This window comes from Grampus griseus, assembly GCF_964374135.1.
Source record: "Grampus griseus genome assembly, chromosome: 10".
NCBI classification, from domain to species: Eukaryota; Metazoa; Chordata; class Mammalia; order Artiodactyla; family Delphinidae; genus Grampus; species Grampus griseus.
In genome coordinates, this window is record NC_139004.1 from 20,146,899 (window position 1) to 20,162,380 (window position 15,482).

Sequence of the window (15,482 nt, forward strand, 5' to 3'; positions counted from 1 at the left end):
ATTTGGAGGCAGAGCCTTTGAGAAGTAATTAGGTAATGAGGGTGGAGCCCTCATGATGGAATTAGTGCCCTTACAAGTAGAGACCAGAAAGCTAGCTCTTTCTCTCTCTGCCATGAGTGGATACAGCAAGAAGGCATCTATTGGCAACCAGGAGGAGGGCTCTTATCAGGAACAAAATTGACTGGTACCTTTAGCCCGGACCTCTCAGCCCTCTGGAACTGTGAGAAGTAAACGTTGTTTAAGCCACTCAGTCTAAGGGTATTCGTTATACCAGTCCAAGCAGACTAAGACAGGGTCTATGGGCAACTTTAAAGGAATCTGTCCTTCAGCCTTTCATTAAATGTTAAAAAATTATGGTACTGTCCATTATATATAATTTGTATAACCTCAAGTTATTTTTAAGTCAAGTGTTTAAAAAACGTTAGCTGCTTAAGTCAGATTGGAAGTAGCTGATCACTTTTCTTTAAAGTCTAAAATGGGATAATTGCTGGAGTTGAATATCAGTGTTTTTTATTCTGAACACTCTGAAACATGAACACTCATGCTGGAAATTCTTGAGTCAGCATGTGAAAAGAAAAAGGCAGTGTCTGCCCAGCGATCAGAGCCAGCTAAGCAGGGAAAGGCAGGCTGATGCTGGTATGGGCACAGCAATGGAGCTTTCGTCTGCCTCGTTCCCTGGATATAGGACTCATGATAATTACGAGCAGTATGCGTTATCAGCAGAATGCAGTTCAGGAATTAAGAATCAGCAAGCTGACATCTGAGTTTTCTGCATGGAATTCCCTCTGTGAGACTAGCCAGTGGTGGTGCATTAGATGCTAGGAAGCCATCCACTCAGTTGTTAAACAGATGATTGACTTGTAATTTGTAAGATTTTTTTTCTGGTGGCCATTGCCTAGTTAAAAACAAAGACTTTAAAATATTGCAAGAATAGAGTACTGCAATAATAATAATAATAATAATAATAATAATAATAATAATAATAATAAAAAAATATCCTAGATATGCTGTGAACTTTTTCCTAAAAATAGCCCCTGTGATTAGGCTCCCTGCCCTTTCACATTTGCTGTTTTGAGGTCTCATTTTCCAGTGCTGTAATGATTGATATTACTAATATATGTTAGTAGATTTGTCTCCAGCTTTTTCCTAAAGCTCTGGAACATGCCTGTTACTAACGTTATCCGGCAACTTTTTAAAAGGGAGTTTTTCTAGACCCTTTACATTTCTTAAACAACCAAGATGACTCTTTAAAAAGTCATAATTTTTGGCTTTTATGACTTCGTATGTTTTCAAACATGTGAACGAGCTTTTAGGGTTGGTTGCACAATTTGATCTGAAATCAATAAATAAAACTAAATCCGATGGTGTACTTCATAAGAGATGTTTAACTAATTTAGAGGTAGCTTTTTGTACTCTGCAGGGAACCTTATATTTCAATGATAGGTGCTACTTATTCACTATTATTCACAAATATCTCACTGATGTCTTCATATTAGGGTAGGTGGCTGGTGGTATTACTGGCTGGTGGTATTTCCCACCAACAGGGCATTGCACTTCACAGGTGATCTTTTCCGGAGAACTTTGATAATTACACTGCCATACTTGAATGTGGAACCCAACTCTGGACATTGAAGGATAAAGGGCTACTGGGCTGTCTATCCCAGGACATTGGACAGATGATCACTGGAGAGGCAGTAGCTGGCAGGAGCCCTAATAATCTTCTGTGGTTGGGCCTCAAGAATTTCATCTCTCTTCCTTCTCACACAGCTGCCTCTATGGTATTGAGATCTTACTCAGGATGATGGGTTGAATGAAGTTGGTCTGGAATCGCACTCTCTCCTTCAGAAGTGTTCAGGAATCATTAGAGTTTGACTGTTCAGTACAATAGCCACTAGCCACATGTGCCTGTTTAGATTTAATAAATTAATTATGAGATATAATTAAGTTATATTTACATTAAAAATTCCTCTGTTGCACTAGCCGCACTGCAAAGGCTCCAAAAGGAACGCATGGCTAGTGGCTACCATATTGAATTGCATTCCAAGTTCTTTTGGACACCGACATCTATGGAGATGCAGTGGCACGCCCCAGGTCACGTAACTAGTTAGTGCAGAATCAGGAGTTTGCGCTAGTTTAGCAATTAAAAAATGTATATATCATGCAGCTCTTCAGTTTTGGACATCATAATTTGAATTAAAACGTTTGTCCCTGGAGTATTACATCCTTCTTCCAAAGTCTGTGAGAGAGACTCAATAATAGAACTAGAGATTAGTTCTTACTACATAATTCTAGTTTTATAAATATTTGTGATTCACCTTAGGCTGTGTGTGTGTACACACTTGGATGTGTGTACAGTGGTAGTTTGCCACATGTGCCATATATTGCTAACCCTGGTCTATATGATGCCCATCACATAGAGGACATGGGAATCTAGAATCACAGGGTATTGGAGTTGGACAGGACTTTTGTAGGTATCTAGTTTAACCTTGCACGTACTCTTTTTTTTTTTTTTGCGGTATGCGGGCCTCTCACTGTTGTGGCCTCTCCCATTGTGGAGCACAGGCTCCGGACGCGCAGGCCCAGCGGCCACGTCTCACGGGCCCAGCCGCTCCGCGACAAGTGGGATCCTCCCGGACCGGGGCACGAACCCATGTTCCCTGCATCGGCAGGTGGACTCCCAACCACTGTGCCACCAGGGAAGCCCTGCACATACTCTTGACAAGGCTGTTGATGGTGAGAGAACTTCTAAAAGAGTTTATTTCTTTCCACAACTTCTAATCTCGTTTTTTTTTTTTTTTTTTTTTTTAGTATCAAGCTAACATGTTCCTTCCTTTAATTTCTACACATTGGTCCAAGTTGGCTCACAAAAAAAAGTTTACTCCCTCTGATATGCAGCCCTGTCAATACTTGAAGACTGTTTTCCTGTCATTCCTATGTCTTTTCTCCTGTATGCTAAGTAGGCCTACTTCCGTCAGCTATGCCTTATGTGACATGTTTTGCAAACCTCTCACCATCCTGCTTGCTTCTGTCTGGACAAACTCCACAGGATGGCTTAGATCTGTGTTACTGAAAATTTCATCTTTCATTTGAACGTATCTCATGGCTAGGTACATTCAGAAAATGGCAAGTCTTTCTTGAGGGAAAAAAATGGCTACTATTATCCACCTGTAGGAGACATAGTAACTTAGTTTTTTTTGGTAAGAAGTAATACAGTTGTCTGTAATAAATATGTATTACTTTTATAATCTGAAAATATTATATAATTTTAATAAAAGCACTGTTTCTCTTTCCAGTCACTATATTGGGTAGAGTTTGGATGTAGTGAGTGAAACAAGAAAGTAATGTTCCCAACCTCCCTCCATCTCTCCCTCCTTCCCTCCCTCCCTTTCTTTCTTCCTTCATCCCGTTCATTCACCAATCTTTGTGTGCCTGCTCTGTGTCAAGAACCATGGCACTGGGGACACAGAGGTGAAGGAGAGAGGTTTCTTCGTTGAAGAGGGCATAAATGAGTGGTAGAATTATTCCGGCAATTGGGAAGGATGCAGCAGAACATGTTTAATTCTCTGTGATGACACTTATCAACCATATGGTCCCCAGCAGGTCTTTCTGTCTGTCCTTGCTTTTGAATTTCTGAAATGGGAATGGTCCTTGGAGTAGCTTCCTCCTAGGCTCGTTCTAAGCCTTAAAATCAATATGATAGTACACGGTAGGTGAGACTTCTGTGACGATCATGGCTGTTACTGTTGTGCTCCCATTGTTGTTACTGATGAATAATACTTTTTTGGAGGGAGGTCGAGTGACTAATTGCCCATGTTAATTTCTCTTTCTTTTTCACGTATTTCTTCCCCTTATCCAGTTCTTTCACCATTTTATTATGAACATTTCCAAGCATATAGAAAAGTTGAAGGACTGTTACAGTGAATACCCACATACCACCACCTAGTTTCTACCTTTTACATTTTACTCTGTCACATAATCTATCCATCCCTCTGTCATTATCCACTGTTAATGAACTTGTATTTACAGAGCTGATACGTGGTAGTCATTTTCTCCGGGAACTGGAGCCCTTCCCACCATGGTTTTGTCTCTCTTCCCAACACTGGTAATGATGGTTAGGATGATGGCGTGGGTACTCAGCGCAAAGTACTACATTATTAACTCATTTAATCTTTATAATGATGCTAGTAGACAAATGCTGTAATTTATCTCCATTTTATAGAAGCGGAAACTGAGGCACAGGGAGATGAAATGATGTGTCCCAAATCACACAACTAGTAAGGAAAAAAATGAGAAATCTGGTAATCACTCTGGTTAGGCTAGGTTTAAAAAATTTTTTCTAATCTATAGAATTAATGGAAAAAATTTGAGATACCATTTATGATCATGAAAAGTAACCTCTGCATTTGTCTTCAGCTGCTAGTTTGTGGCCACTGCTGTGCCAGGAGCTGGGGTTATGCAGGTGATGAAGTCATGGTCTTCTCCCAACAAGGCCATCATGAGTTGTTGGAAGGATCAGTGTTTTGATATAAACAATTTTGCTGGAATAGTTAGAAATGAAGGATTTCAGTAAAGGAAAGTTACATTATGTATCTAGTTTTACTTCAAAGAAACCTTACACATAAACGTTTGCTTTTTGGGGGTGTTTGTGACAGGATAAAGGATTCCAGCAAATGAACACTACCTATTTGGAAGTGTCTTACTATTTATAGACTTATTTTCTTTTGCCTTAGCAGAGGAAAATAATTTGGGGGAAATGTATCCAAGGATTATTTACTTTACCCATAAAACATATTCTGATTAATGGTATTGTAAAGTGTGCCTTAATTACACTTACCAAGGCATCTTATCACTTAAAAAAAATACTGTTCCTTCAATATGTTTTCGCTTTTATCTTTTTTTTTTTTTTTTTGCGGTACGCGGGCCTCTCACTGTTGTGGCCTCTCCCGTTGCGGAGCACAGGCTCCGGACGTGCAGGCTCAGCGGCCATAGCTCACGGGCCCAGCCGCTCCGCGGCATGTGGGATCTTCCCGGACCGGGCACGAACCCGTGTCCCCTGCATTGGCAGGTGGACTCTCAACCACTGCGCCACCGGGGAAGCCCAAGAATTTTTATACATCAAGAACAAAAGCATCCTTTGTGTTAAATGCTTAGCACTACTGAAAATTTAGAAACTTCCTGCTCCAGGCTCATTGGCTTCTTTGGGTGGGGTAAGGCTTTTTTAAATTACAGTTAAAAAAAAAAAAAGAAGCTAAAATAAAGTATTTTCAGTTGACCCTCTTTGGGGCCACTCCTTGATCAGTATCTGTGAATAAGATTGTTAACTGAAGAATGTCTCTTCTAGTCGGAAATGAGATAATATGCAGTTTTGTTTTAATTTTTCCTGTTAAAGGATTTAAAAAGGTGTTTTAATTTACATATAAGTAAAAATCTGAGAACCTCTTCAGTAATCACTCATATATTGTTATTTACTTTTTTGAATCAGTGAGCTGCCTGAGCATTGCAAGTCATCCTTATCAGCATTCCTCTAAAGGTGCTCTTATAGATGATAATTTTATATAGAGGATGGAGGAAATAAGAAAATTGCATTTGTCATCCTGTTGAGGTGAGACACTTGCAAGGGGAAGATAGTTTCTAGCAGGGTGATGAAGCCTGTTGTTCATGCTGTGGTGTTGACTATTCTTCTGGGTGGCTACTTTGACCGTGGGGGTCCTTGTGATTTCCACATGACACAAATTCTAAATACGATTCCGTGCCTCGCCCTCCTTCCAGAGTCTTTCTTGCTCTGTGGTGATTTCTTGAGTGGTGGGTAACACTCAAGCCCTTCTTTATCCCATTCAGGGCATGCAGACTCCCGGTGAAAAAGCCAAGCAGATTTATTTTGACAGCACTTCCTGGAGGTCTTTCCCCATTTCTTTCCAGGAAAAATTAAAATTGCTCTGCCTTTAAAAAAATTTTTTTTCTTTAAGGACTGTCTATTTCATAAAAGCCACAGCATTATAAACAACTTAATAGCAGTATTGTAACGTTGTTTTGAAAAGTCCTCACTTGGTCACAGAACTGAAAGAAAGAGCTCTTCCAGGACCCATTGCCCACATCCTTGCTTCCTAAAGCCCTGGGGGCAAAAGCATCCCAGGAAAATCAGTAAATATTATACCTTAGTCTTTAGGTGGTTTCACTAACTCACAGTAACAAACTCTGTTTTTTGTTTTGATAGGAAGTTAAAGGAAGTTCTTCCTTAACCTAAATGTAGAGAATGATAGGGCCACAGGGTCCCTTAGAAGTGGTCTTGGTCATACTCTGCAGAGATGAGGAAATGAGTGCATCAAGGGTAGGGGGCTCACCCAACATGGAATAGCTCATTAGTGATTGCTGGTCCGGTGCTTTCTTCACTCCATGGAGCCATTTTCGTTAAGATCTCTTGTCCCAAGCTGATTAACAATTTTCATGTAAGTAGCCAGTTGACGAAAGAGGCTGGTGAGAGGCTTCGTCGAAGAGGTTGTCATTCAGCAAACACTTTTGGGGGAGTGAGTTACCAAGATATAAAGATGATTGAAGCCTGGTCCTGCCCTCAAGGAGCAAATAGTCCAGAAAAGTGTTTGAAGGCGTTTACAGTTTTAAAGTTCTTTCTAGCCCAGTGATTCTAGCTTCTTTTTCCAAAAAAATGTGTGTTATTTTCATATCTCCACAAAAACAAATGCCTGGTGGTTAAACTGTCATAAAAGGTGAGACACCAAGTTGTAGTGTACGGTGTCTGAGGCGGGGAATGCAGGCTGATTGGCCCAAGTTCCCATCAAGAGAGCATCGTCAAGTAGATGGTCGGAATAGAAATCTGGATGGTTTGGGGAAATGGCAGCAAATAGACCTTGGGGAACAAGCACTCAACAGGAATGGGGGCAATTCTGAATGTGGGCTGGGATAATGATGAGTCTAAAAAGGCAGAGGGTAAGTGATGAAAGTTGCAGCTATAGGCACCAACCAAAGAAAGGGTTTTTTTTTTTTTTGGCTGCGTCACACGGCATGCATAGATCTTAGTTCTCCAACCAGGGATCGAACCTGTGTCCCCTGCAGTGGAAGGGCGGAGACCTAACCACTGGACCACCAGGGAATTCCCAGAAAGGGTCTTTTTTATGTGCACTTTAGTGGTTCCCGTGGAGGGACCATTTTTGGACACACTTGTTTTCTGTCAAGTGCACAGCACGGTGTTCACTGGAGAAGTGCTGCTTAATCTGGGTAAAGGATCGTTTGCTGTCTGGCTTATCTCTAGTAAGTTGGCCGTCATCTCTTTTCCCCTTAATGTATTCCTAGGCCTTCCGTTACTCAGTATAGTTTTCCTGGAGAATCCATGAAATTTGAAATTTTATTTTCGGCACTTTAAATTAGGCAGATATACTCTTTGCATATGTACAGATTTGAAATAAATTTAGGTTTATTTCCTTTTATTTACATAGCTATGTGGAGGGTGTGTGGGGGACATGTACACATCTTTTCCTGGATTATCATTTAATATTGATGCTGACATTCGGTGCAAATTCGTATGTTTTGAGAGTATTGGGAGGAAAAGGATTCGTTTCCTAAGCAATCAGAAAAGGGGTCACATCTCTGAATATTTACTGCAAAAGAGGCATGGCTGGAGGAAGAACTGTTTACAAATTAATGAATGAGACAATTATAATGTTTTTCCGATGTGGATGGAGCTTTGCATCTCTAATAGTGAGATCCAGTGATATTCGTGACTAGGATCTGTTCCTCCAAGAGCTTTCAACTAGGGCTAATTCATCTGTTTGCGCTCAGAAATCACAGCCACGACACGCCTCTTTAACGACTCAGAGGCAATGGAACACACAAATAGAGAAATTAGCACGTATATGAAAATAATGCATAGTCCCCCCCTCCTCCAAAGGTCTCCCTACATAGGAGTGTCAGTAGCGTCCTCCATTTGAGTTAATCCTTTTCTTAACGTGAAGTGCTTAGGATGAGGGACCAGTGCATCTTTTAATTACCAACTCGCCTGTTATTTAGTGGGAAGAGGCTGGTTTTTGGAAGCTTGACATTACTGAGGCTCATTTATGTGATAGTCACATGCAGAGGACACAGGCTTGCTGTCTTCAGGTCAGGAGAGGGGAGACTTAGATCGGGCAGCTGCCTCCTTTCTACCAGACACTGTGCTGAATGAAGTATGACGTGGACAAGCTCTTTGAGGTGCGTAGAAATTGTTGCCCGACACGAGAAGACGCTGAGGTGAGGAGTAAATCAGGTGACTCACGGTTCAAGCACCACAGCTTGATTTAAGGTGGTGATGACAAGCACTGACAGTGAGAGGCTCACCCCACAGGGGGAGCTGCTGGGAACACGGGTGTAGGAACTGATGGATGTGGGTTCAAATTCTGACTCCTTTCAGTGTCCTTGGGGCAAGTTAAATTAAACCTCTCTGTGTCTAGGTTTCCTCATCTGTAACACGAGGATTATGGTACCTTCTGTACAGGGTTAAATGCAATGAGGGAAGTGCCTCCCCATTCCTGGCTTACAGCAGACTTCAAAAATATCTTCCTTCCTTGCTTCCTCCTCCCAGGCAGTTCTTAAGAGGAAGAGTGGTTGTGAACTAGCATATCTTTTGATACGTATCTAAAAGATACTATATGAGTGGTCCAGAGCGGAAGGCCAGTGTTTGCATCTAGATAAAGCCTGGGTTCCCTGCTTGTGCAGGTATAATGCAGACGGCAGGGGCTGCCCAGCTGCTGGGGCTGTCGTTCCAAATACATCTGCTAACGAAGGATTCTGGACTTTCCGTCTTCACGCTCTGCCCAAATGTGGCTGTAAACCTGCCCATGTGCTAGAGAAGATTCCTCGACGGCCGTGGTCCCTTTGACCAGGGATGCTTATAGGAGACCTGAATGGCCACCTTCTATTGGGGATGGGTGTGTATTTGGTGACTGGGTGTGAGTCAGGTTTCTGAAAATGGTTGCAAATTGGCAAGTTTTGTAAAAATGTCAGAGGTATCGAAACCAGATATCAAACCAGCCCTTGAACATTCAGAAAATATAAGAGGCTGGCTTCTAATGAGTGGAAAACAAAAGTTTCTGCTAACTTATTAAATTGGAAAATAACACTAATGAATGTGTAGGCATGGTTTGGATGGAACCTGCTCTGTGTATGTCCTTTATGTAATCATTAGAGAACTTGTAAACCAAATTATGCCTGGGGGAAATTTTAAATCCAATTTCCGTCAATTTATTGGTATGTTAGGGGAATTAAAAAAATGGTTTCGCTTGGCCTTTCAGAGAGCTGTTATACTGTTTGAACCATGACTACTATTGTTATTATCATTAGACAGCTAATATTTATTGAATTGTTATTGTTGGCTGGGCCCTGTGCCGGAAGGCTTTTACATCCTCGCATCTGATCTTCACAACACTCATAGGAAGTGGATACTGTATTGTGTCCATGGACAGCCGAGGATGTGAGGTGTAGGGAGATTAGATAATTTGCCTAACACCACTGGTAAGCAGTAGAGCTGGCTCAGGCTTATCCGTCTTGAGAAGCTCTGTAGCATCATCTAGAATTATGTCTGTGGGAATTGTGTGACATGCAGAATTCATGCCATATGTCTGTGCAGCTTCCGTTTCTGTTCTATTCCTCTCTGTCTTCAGTTCTTCACCTTAAAATCTACATGTAAATCATGCTAATTTAGCAAAATCTATGGTGAACCCACTTAGCATTTTCACTGAAAAGACCTAAAGACTGTAAGGTGAAGTCTCTGGAACTTGGTTCTTCCAGTGCCCATTCTGATTGCATTAGCTTCTCTCTGTGTTAGACCAACACGCATCTTCCTGGAAGCGTTTCCTTCCTGCATATCTTTGGAAGAATTGGAATCAGTTTTCCTGCCGTGAAGGTGTCTCAGGGTATCAAAATGACATTTTAAGTATAACGATGGAATTTTGACTCATCGCCCTTTTTTCTAAAATGCTTTATGCAGATTATATCCCTGCCCCTGGCTGTACTTAAATGGTATTGGCCAAAATTTTTTTCAGGATTAAGATGGGGAACTTTTTGGACTCATATCTTGAAGGTCCTTTAAAAACTTATAATTTGGGTAATGAAAAAAATCGCTTACGAAGGAAATGTGTTTTTTCCTAACAGTGGCTATCAAAGCGATAAGCCAAGTGACGCCACACAGCTGGCAACCTTCGGGCAGGAAACCTGGAGCAGAGCAGAATCGGCCTTACTGCGCTTTAGCATTTAAAACACCATCACCACCAGCGTGTTCATTGTCGTGGGAAACGCATCTGAAGCCACTGCCCGTATACAGCATTTTGCCTTATCGCTATGGTGGGGCAGGGGTGGGTGGGATGTCTGAGTATCTGCTCACTGAAAGGAAGCATCAGTTTGGACTTGACCAGACTGCGTTTGAAGGCCAACCAAGCCTTCCTGAGGAGGCCCTTCCAGATTCCAAGAAGCATAAATTCCAAGATTTATGATATAGATAGTTCTCATTTTATGCATTTCCTAGGTATTGAATAGTACTTTTGGCTCTGTTTATAATATATTTAGTATACTTATGCTTATTTCATAGGAACTAACACGCTCTTGAACAATTTTGAATTATTTTAATGGTTTGTATTTGCTTTATCTTTGCTTTTATAACACTGTTGTGTCTCAGTTCAGATTTAAGAATGTTGTAAAGGGATGCAGTCACCAATTTTAATATCCTTCCTGTGGGGGAAATTATATAAGTTACACATACAAACTGTATATATATATAATTATGTTATATGTTATTGGTATGTGATAATCAGGTTATATGTTATATGTATAATATAACATATATAACATTGATTATCCTCTAACCTATAGTTTCTAGAAACATATTGGAGTTACAAAATAAGGATAGTCTTTTAACTGTTCTTCTTTTAACTATTTATGGGAGACACTGCACCATATCAGTTATACGTAACATAGGAATGCAGCCTTGCTTGTTTGTAAAATGAATAACGTTTTGCTCTTTTGTAAGTATCACAGTGTTCCTGGGATTTAGTATCCGCATTCTCAAAATGAAGGAATTTAACTGACAGCTTCTGAGGTCAGCTCTAAACTGATTGAATTGCCCTGTTAATCTCTTGGGTCATGCAATTTAGTGATATAACTGGGGTTAGCCTGAGTGTTTCAAAAGCAAGATTAATGAAAGCTCATTCTCCAGCTGTCGGGTTAGGAGATTATTCAAGAACGTTGACCTGTCATTTGAACCTGGGTTGCTGATGAATAAGCCAGCATCATTATCCTGAGACCACCTCATTAATCGAGCCACAACCTGACCACTGCATCTTCTTCACCCTCTAGTTGTGGAGCCAGCATCTTGCATCAGGTGCACTGTAGGGACCCACAGAAGGTCTGACACCAACCCTGTTCATCCCGACAGCATTTTCTAGACCCATGTCTCAGCTCACTTGACTTTGGTAACCAAGGATTTACATGTAGTTTTTTACCCCCCCCTCATTTTCAACTGATTTCCCTTTTTATATCTTCCTAATTTCTGCTCTTTTCCAACAAAACTATGGATGTACATTGTATAACGGCCTGCCTTTAATCTTCTCCTTTGATTTTCTCAACTGAAAAATGGTGGTACTAACTTCAGCCCTTTCATTCGTTTTGGGAAGAAAAATGAGATAACTGATGCCACAAAGTGCTTTGAATTTAGAGCAGGAGGGAAGTTCAATTAAAATAAGAATCTTCTATCTTTATTTTTATGTGACATTTAAAATGTTAGCATTGAATACGCATCAGGGAGGGAAATCTCATTTTGAATGTCATTGATAGAATGATGGCCGAAAAGATATTAGAGTTGCATTGCAGAAACTAAGAAAATGTGATCAAAAATGATTAGAACCAAGCCATCTACTGTTTCCTTTCAAATAGGAGAATTAGATGGTGACTGTAGGGTAAAATAGAAAATAAGAATGCGTACTTCAAGGTTTTACACATCTATTTCGTATATATCCGTTAAACTCAATTTCAAGGAAATAGTGTTATGTTTAGTTCAGGAATGTTCCTCTGTGTGGTGAGCTGTATGGTTCAATCTGGTGGCAACTAGCCAGGGGTTAGCTATTTTAATTAAAATTATAATCAGATGAAATTAAACTTTTAGTTAGTCCCATTTTAAGTGCTTAGTAACCACATGTGGCTAGTGGCTACAGTATTGGAGAGTCCAGATATAGAACATTTCCAGAAGGTTCTGTGAGACAGTACTACTCTAGAGGAACTGGAAAAAGGCAAAAGAAAATTCCCTGCCTCTTCCTTCCCCCAGTTGCTTTTTAGAATTCAGATAGAATCTCTGGCCTTATATTATTAAATTTTAAATGTACATTTGAAATGGTTAAGGGAAGCAAAAGGCGTTTGGGCAGAGAAGAACCACTTACTTCCAAACATCATTTGTTTCCCTGCTGAGGACAAACATGCTTTTCAGAACAACACTTGGAAAATCTTGGAACCAGTTCTTTGCTCTCAAGTTGCACTTCTTCCATAATTATTTTCTTACTTAAGTAACGTTACCCAGACCAATACAGTAGTCACTTAATCATGTACCATCTTCAGTTATATAATTATTTCACGGGTATGAACCAAACTGTTGCCTTTAGCAAAATAACTAATATATTCCAAATCCACTCGGTTCACAAATCCATTCGGGCTCTGTCATCAAAGGATATCCACTTCTCCCCACTCCCACTGACCACTCTGGTCCCAGCCACCGCCCTCTCTCTCACAAGTTATTGCAGTTGCCTCCTGACTGGTTCCCCGCGTCTGTTCTTTTGCCCTCTCACCCACTTTCCAGTCTGTTCTCAACACGGCAGTCGGAGAGATCGTTTTAAATGTCAGGTCACATCACTCTTGTGCTCAAAATCCCCCAGTGGCTTCCCCTTTTATTCCAAGTAAAAGTGAAAGTGTGGACAGTGGATAGTAGCGCCTCACGGGTCTCACAGCCCCGTCTGACCTCACCGGTTCTCATTCCCCTCAAGCTACAGTGAGCTCTTCTTTCTCCTCCAAGTACCACAGGCATAGTCTTGCCTCAGGAATATGCTGTGTTTGCCTTTGCCACTTCCTCTGCCTGGACCACTCTTATCTAAGATGTCCACGTGGCTGATTCCTTCACTTGTTTTAGACGTTTTTCAACATCACTTCATAATGAGGTCTCACCAAACTATTTAAAAATGCCACCTACCCACCACCCCCTCTCCAGTGCCCACACAGCACTCACTCTTCCGTTTTCCTGCTAGCTTTTTCTCCATAACATTCGTCACCATCTGACATACCTTATTTTTACTTATTTATTTGTGTGTAGTCTGTCTCCTCCCGGTAGACTATAAGCTGCTTGAAGGCAGGGCTTTATGTCTTTTTATCCTTAACGTCTACAAGGCAGACAACCATAATCTAATGAACGAATGAATGACTTACATATTTAATGACAATTACAAATAGTACAAAAAAGAATAAGATAGGTGCATTTAAAAGAGAATTCTACTTTTTTGGAACCAAAGAGTGCTAATTTAATGAAATTCATTTTAGCAAGAGATAGAGAAACACAAAGGCACACCTTCCGGCATAATCCTGCCTCTACCCCGTTCCCCTCTGAGACGACTCTGGGTTCAGCCTCCACTTTTTGCGGGCTCTGCCAGAGGCCTCTGTTGTTCTCCCTCCTAGTCTTGAGGGGCCCCAGAGAGGAGAGTTTGGACCAGGGCTCCAGGGCTTCTATGTGGACAACTTGGAAAAGAAAAAGAACTTGGGGCTCCAGTCTGGGCTGACCCTTGGGCAGACCAGCCAGTCCTTTGCGGACATTCAAAGAAGGCAGAAGAGGGATCCTCTTGGTGTTGGAGCTGGGCTGCACGGGTATGTGTGTCTGAGGAAGCAGGGGCCATGGGGGAAGGGGCCAGCCGGAGTTTGCTGCCTTGGGAGGGGAGGTGATGAGCTATAGAAATAGGAATCTAGAAACAGAGAGGCAGAGAGTTCTTGTCCCGTGCTGGGAAGTGGCTGATGCCAGACTGGGGTACCCGGCCTGTTTCTGGCATGGCTGGGGAGAGGGGAAAGCTTGGGAGTGGTCGGGAGCAAAAAAAATACAGGGGTCACTTACAGTTTGCTGGTTCCTACCGAGGCAGGGAGGAGGAGGCTTAGCCACACGGAGAGCCAGTTGCTAATTTCTACATTAAAGGGCGTAGCAGCAGCAGTGTTTGCGCTTGAGGGATGTCAGCTTTTCACTTCCTCCCATTGTGCAAAGGCTGGGTTTGGCTTAGAAAGCTCTGCCCCTAGTTTCACTTTATCTGGCAACTTTGAGCCATTGGGCACAACGTTCAGGTGGGGTTCTTTGAACAGGTGAGTGAGGTTTCTGTGTTCCCAGAGCGAAACACTTCTCCACATAGCAAATCTCATTTATCTGAAGTTTCAAGAAAGAAAAACATGCTCTGTTTACAAAACTAGGTTTCCTCTCTTTGGCATGTCCTTTCATTATGCCTGCATTTTAAAGATAAGTTTCCTTCTGTTTAAATGGTCTATTAATTGTCAGTTAAAATAACATGTGATGTTTTTCCCTACATTTTGTATGAAGTCTGTCCCATCAGTACCCTGACCCACCTTTTGTGATTTGTGTCGTTTTGTGGACTTAACTCTGTTGGCACAATCAAGGGCAAAATCAAGGTCTAGAGAGCCTTAGGACGCCTGAAATCATTCATTGGAGTGGATTTTGCTTTTCCTGCATCTGTTGTTAGAAATGACATTCCCAGCCTGTGGGAGCTGCAGAAAACTAGAGTCTTTCTGTAGTGAATTTTTGAGTAAAGAAGTTCTTCGAACACAGTAGGCGAAAGGCAGGTATGTCGGCGTTTGGCATTGCTACACCTTTTCTCTGCTAGGTTACCGTTTTCTTGTCCTGTTATTCTTTTTTTGGCAGGTGAGTTGGGGATTAGCTAGTAGATCTGTTTGAAGTGGGTCGAGATGAGCTGCACACAACAGATTTTCAGGTACTTCCCTTATAGGATATGACTATTACATAGGAAGGATGTGTCTATTATGTGGTAGCTGTCAGGAATAAACAGGCATAACAGAATTTTTATAATTGGATTCAAAGATTGTAGCAACTCTTTTCACCTTCTGAACTCGAGTTTTTGCAGCTGAAAAGGCGGTGAGGTAGAGCAGTAAACTCTGACTAGGACGGATACGGCCCCTGCTCCCAGCTACCTTACAGTCTGGTGGCGCTGTTAGATGTTACGTATACAATTCCACCAATAATTAAAAGGTATTACTAAGGAAATGTGCAAATACTGGGAGAATATATGATCGGGAGACCTGCTCTAGTCTGGATTTTCTTAGGGAAGTTCTCTAGGTTAGGATTTGAAGGATGAGCAGGTGTGAATCACGTGAAGGTGAAGAAAGCGGGAAGGAAGAGCAGTTGGAGCAGAGGGTGGGGCAGGTCCCCTTGAGGGGACCAAGTTCCAGTGTGGCTGGAA

General features: G+C 41.6%; 2 protein-coding genes across 3 annotated transcripts in view; one reads left to right on the forward strand and one right to left on the reverse strand.

The window, feature by feature from the left end:
• LOC309827982 (cytidine monophosphate-N-acetylneuraminic acid hydroxylase) overlaps positions 1–14,188 on the reverse strand; it is a 259,964-nt gene extending 245,776 nt beyond the window's left edge. For both annotated transcript variants that reach the window (XM_082662983.1, XM_082662982.1), the window contains exon 1: positions 14,117–14,188. The gene's annotated coding sequence lies outside the window, so the exon portion shown is untranslated. The remainder of the gene's footprint in view (positions 1–14,116) is intronic.
• The window catches only part of CARMIL1 (capping protein regulator and myosin 1 linker 1), a gene marked incomplete at its 5' end in the record, with an annotated part of 315,787 nt that overhangs the window by 88,876 nt on the left and 211,429 nt on the right, over positions 1–15,482 (forward strand). The gene's annotated exons all lie outside the window — the stretch shown is intronic.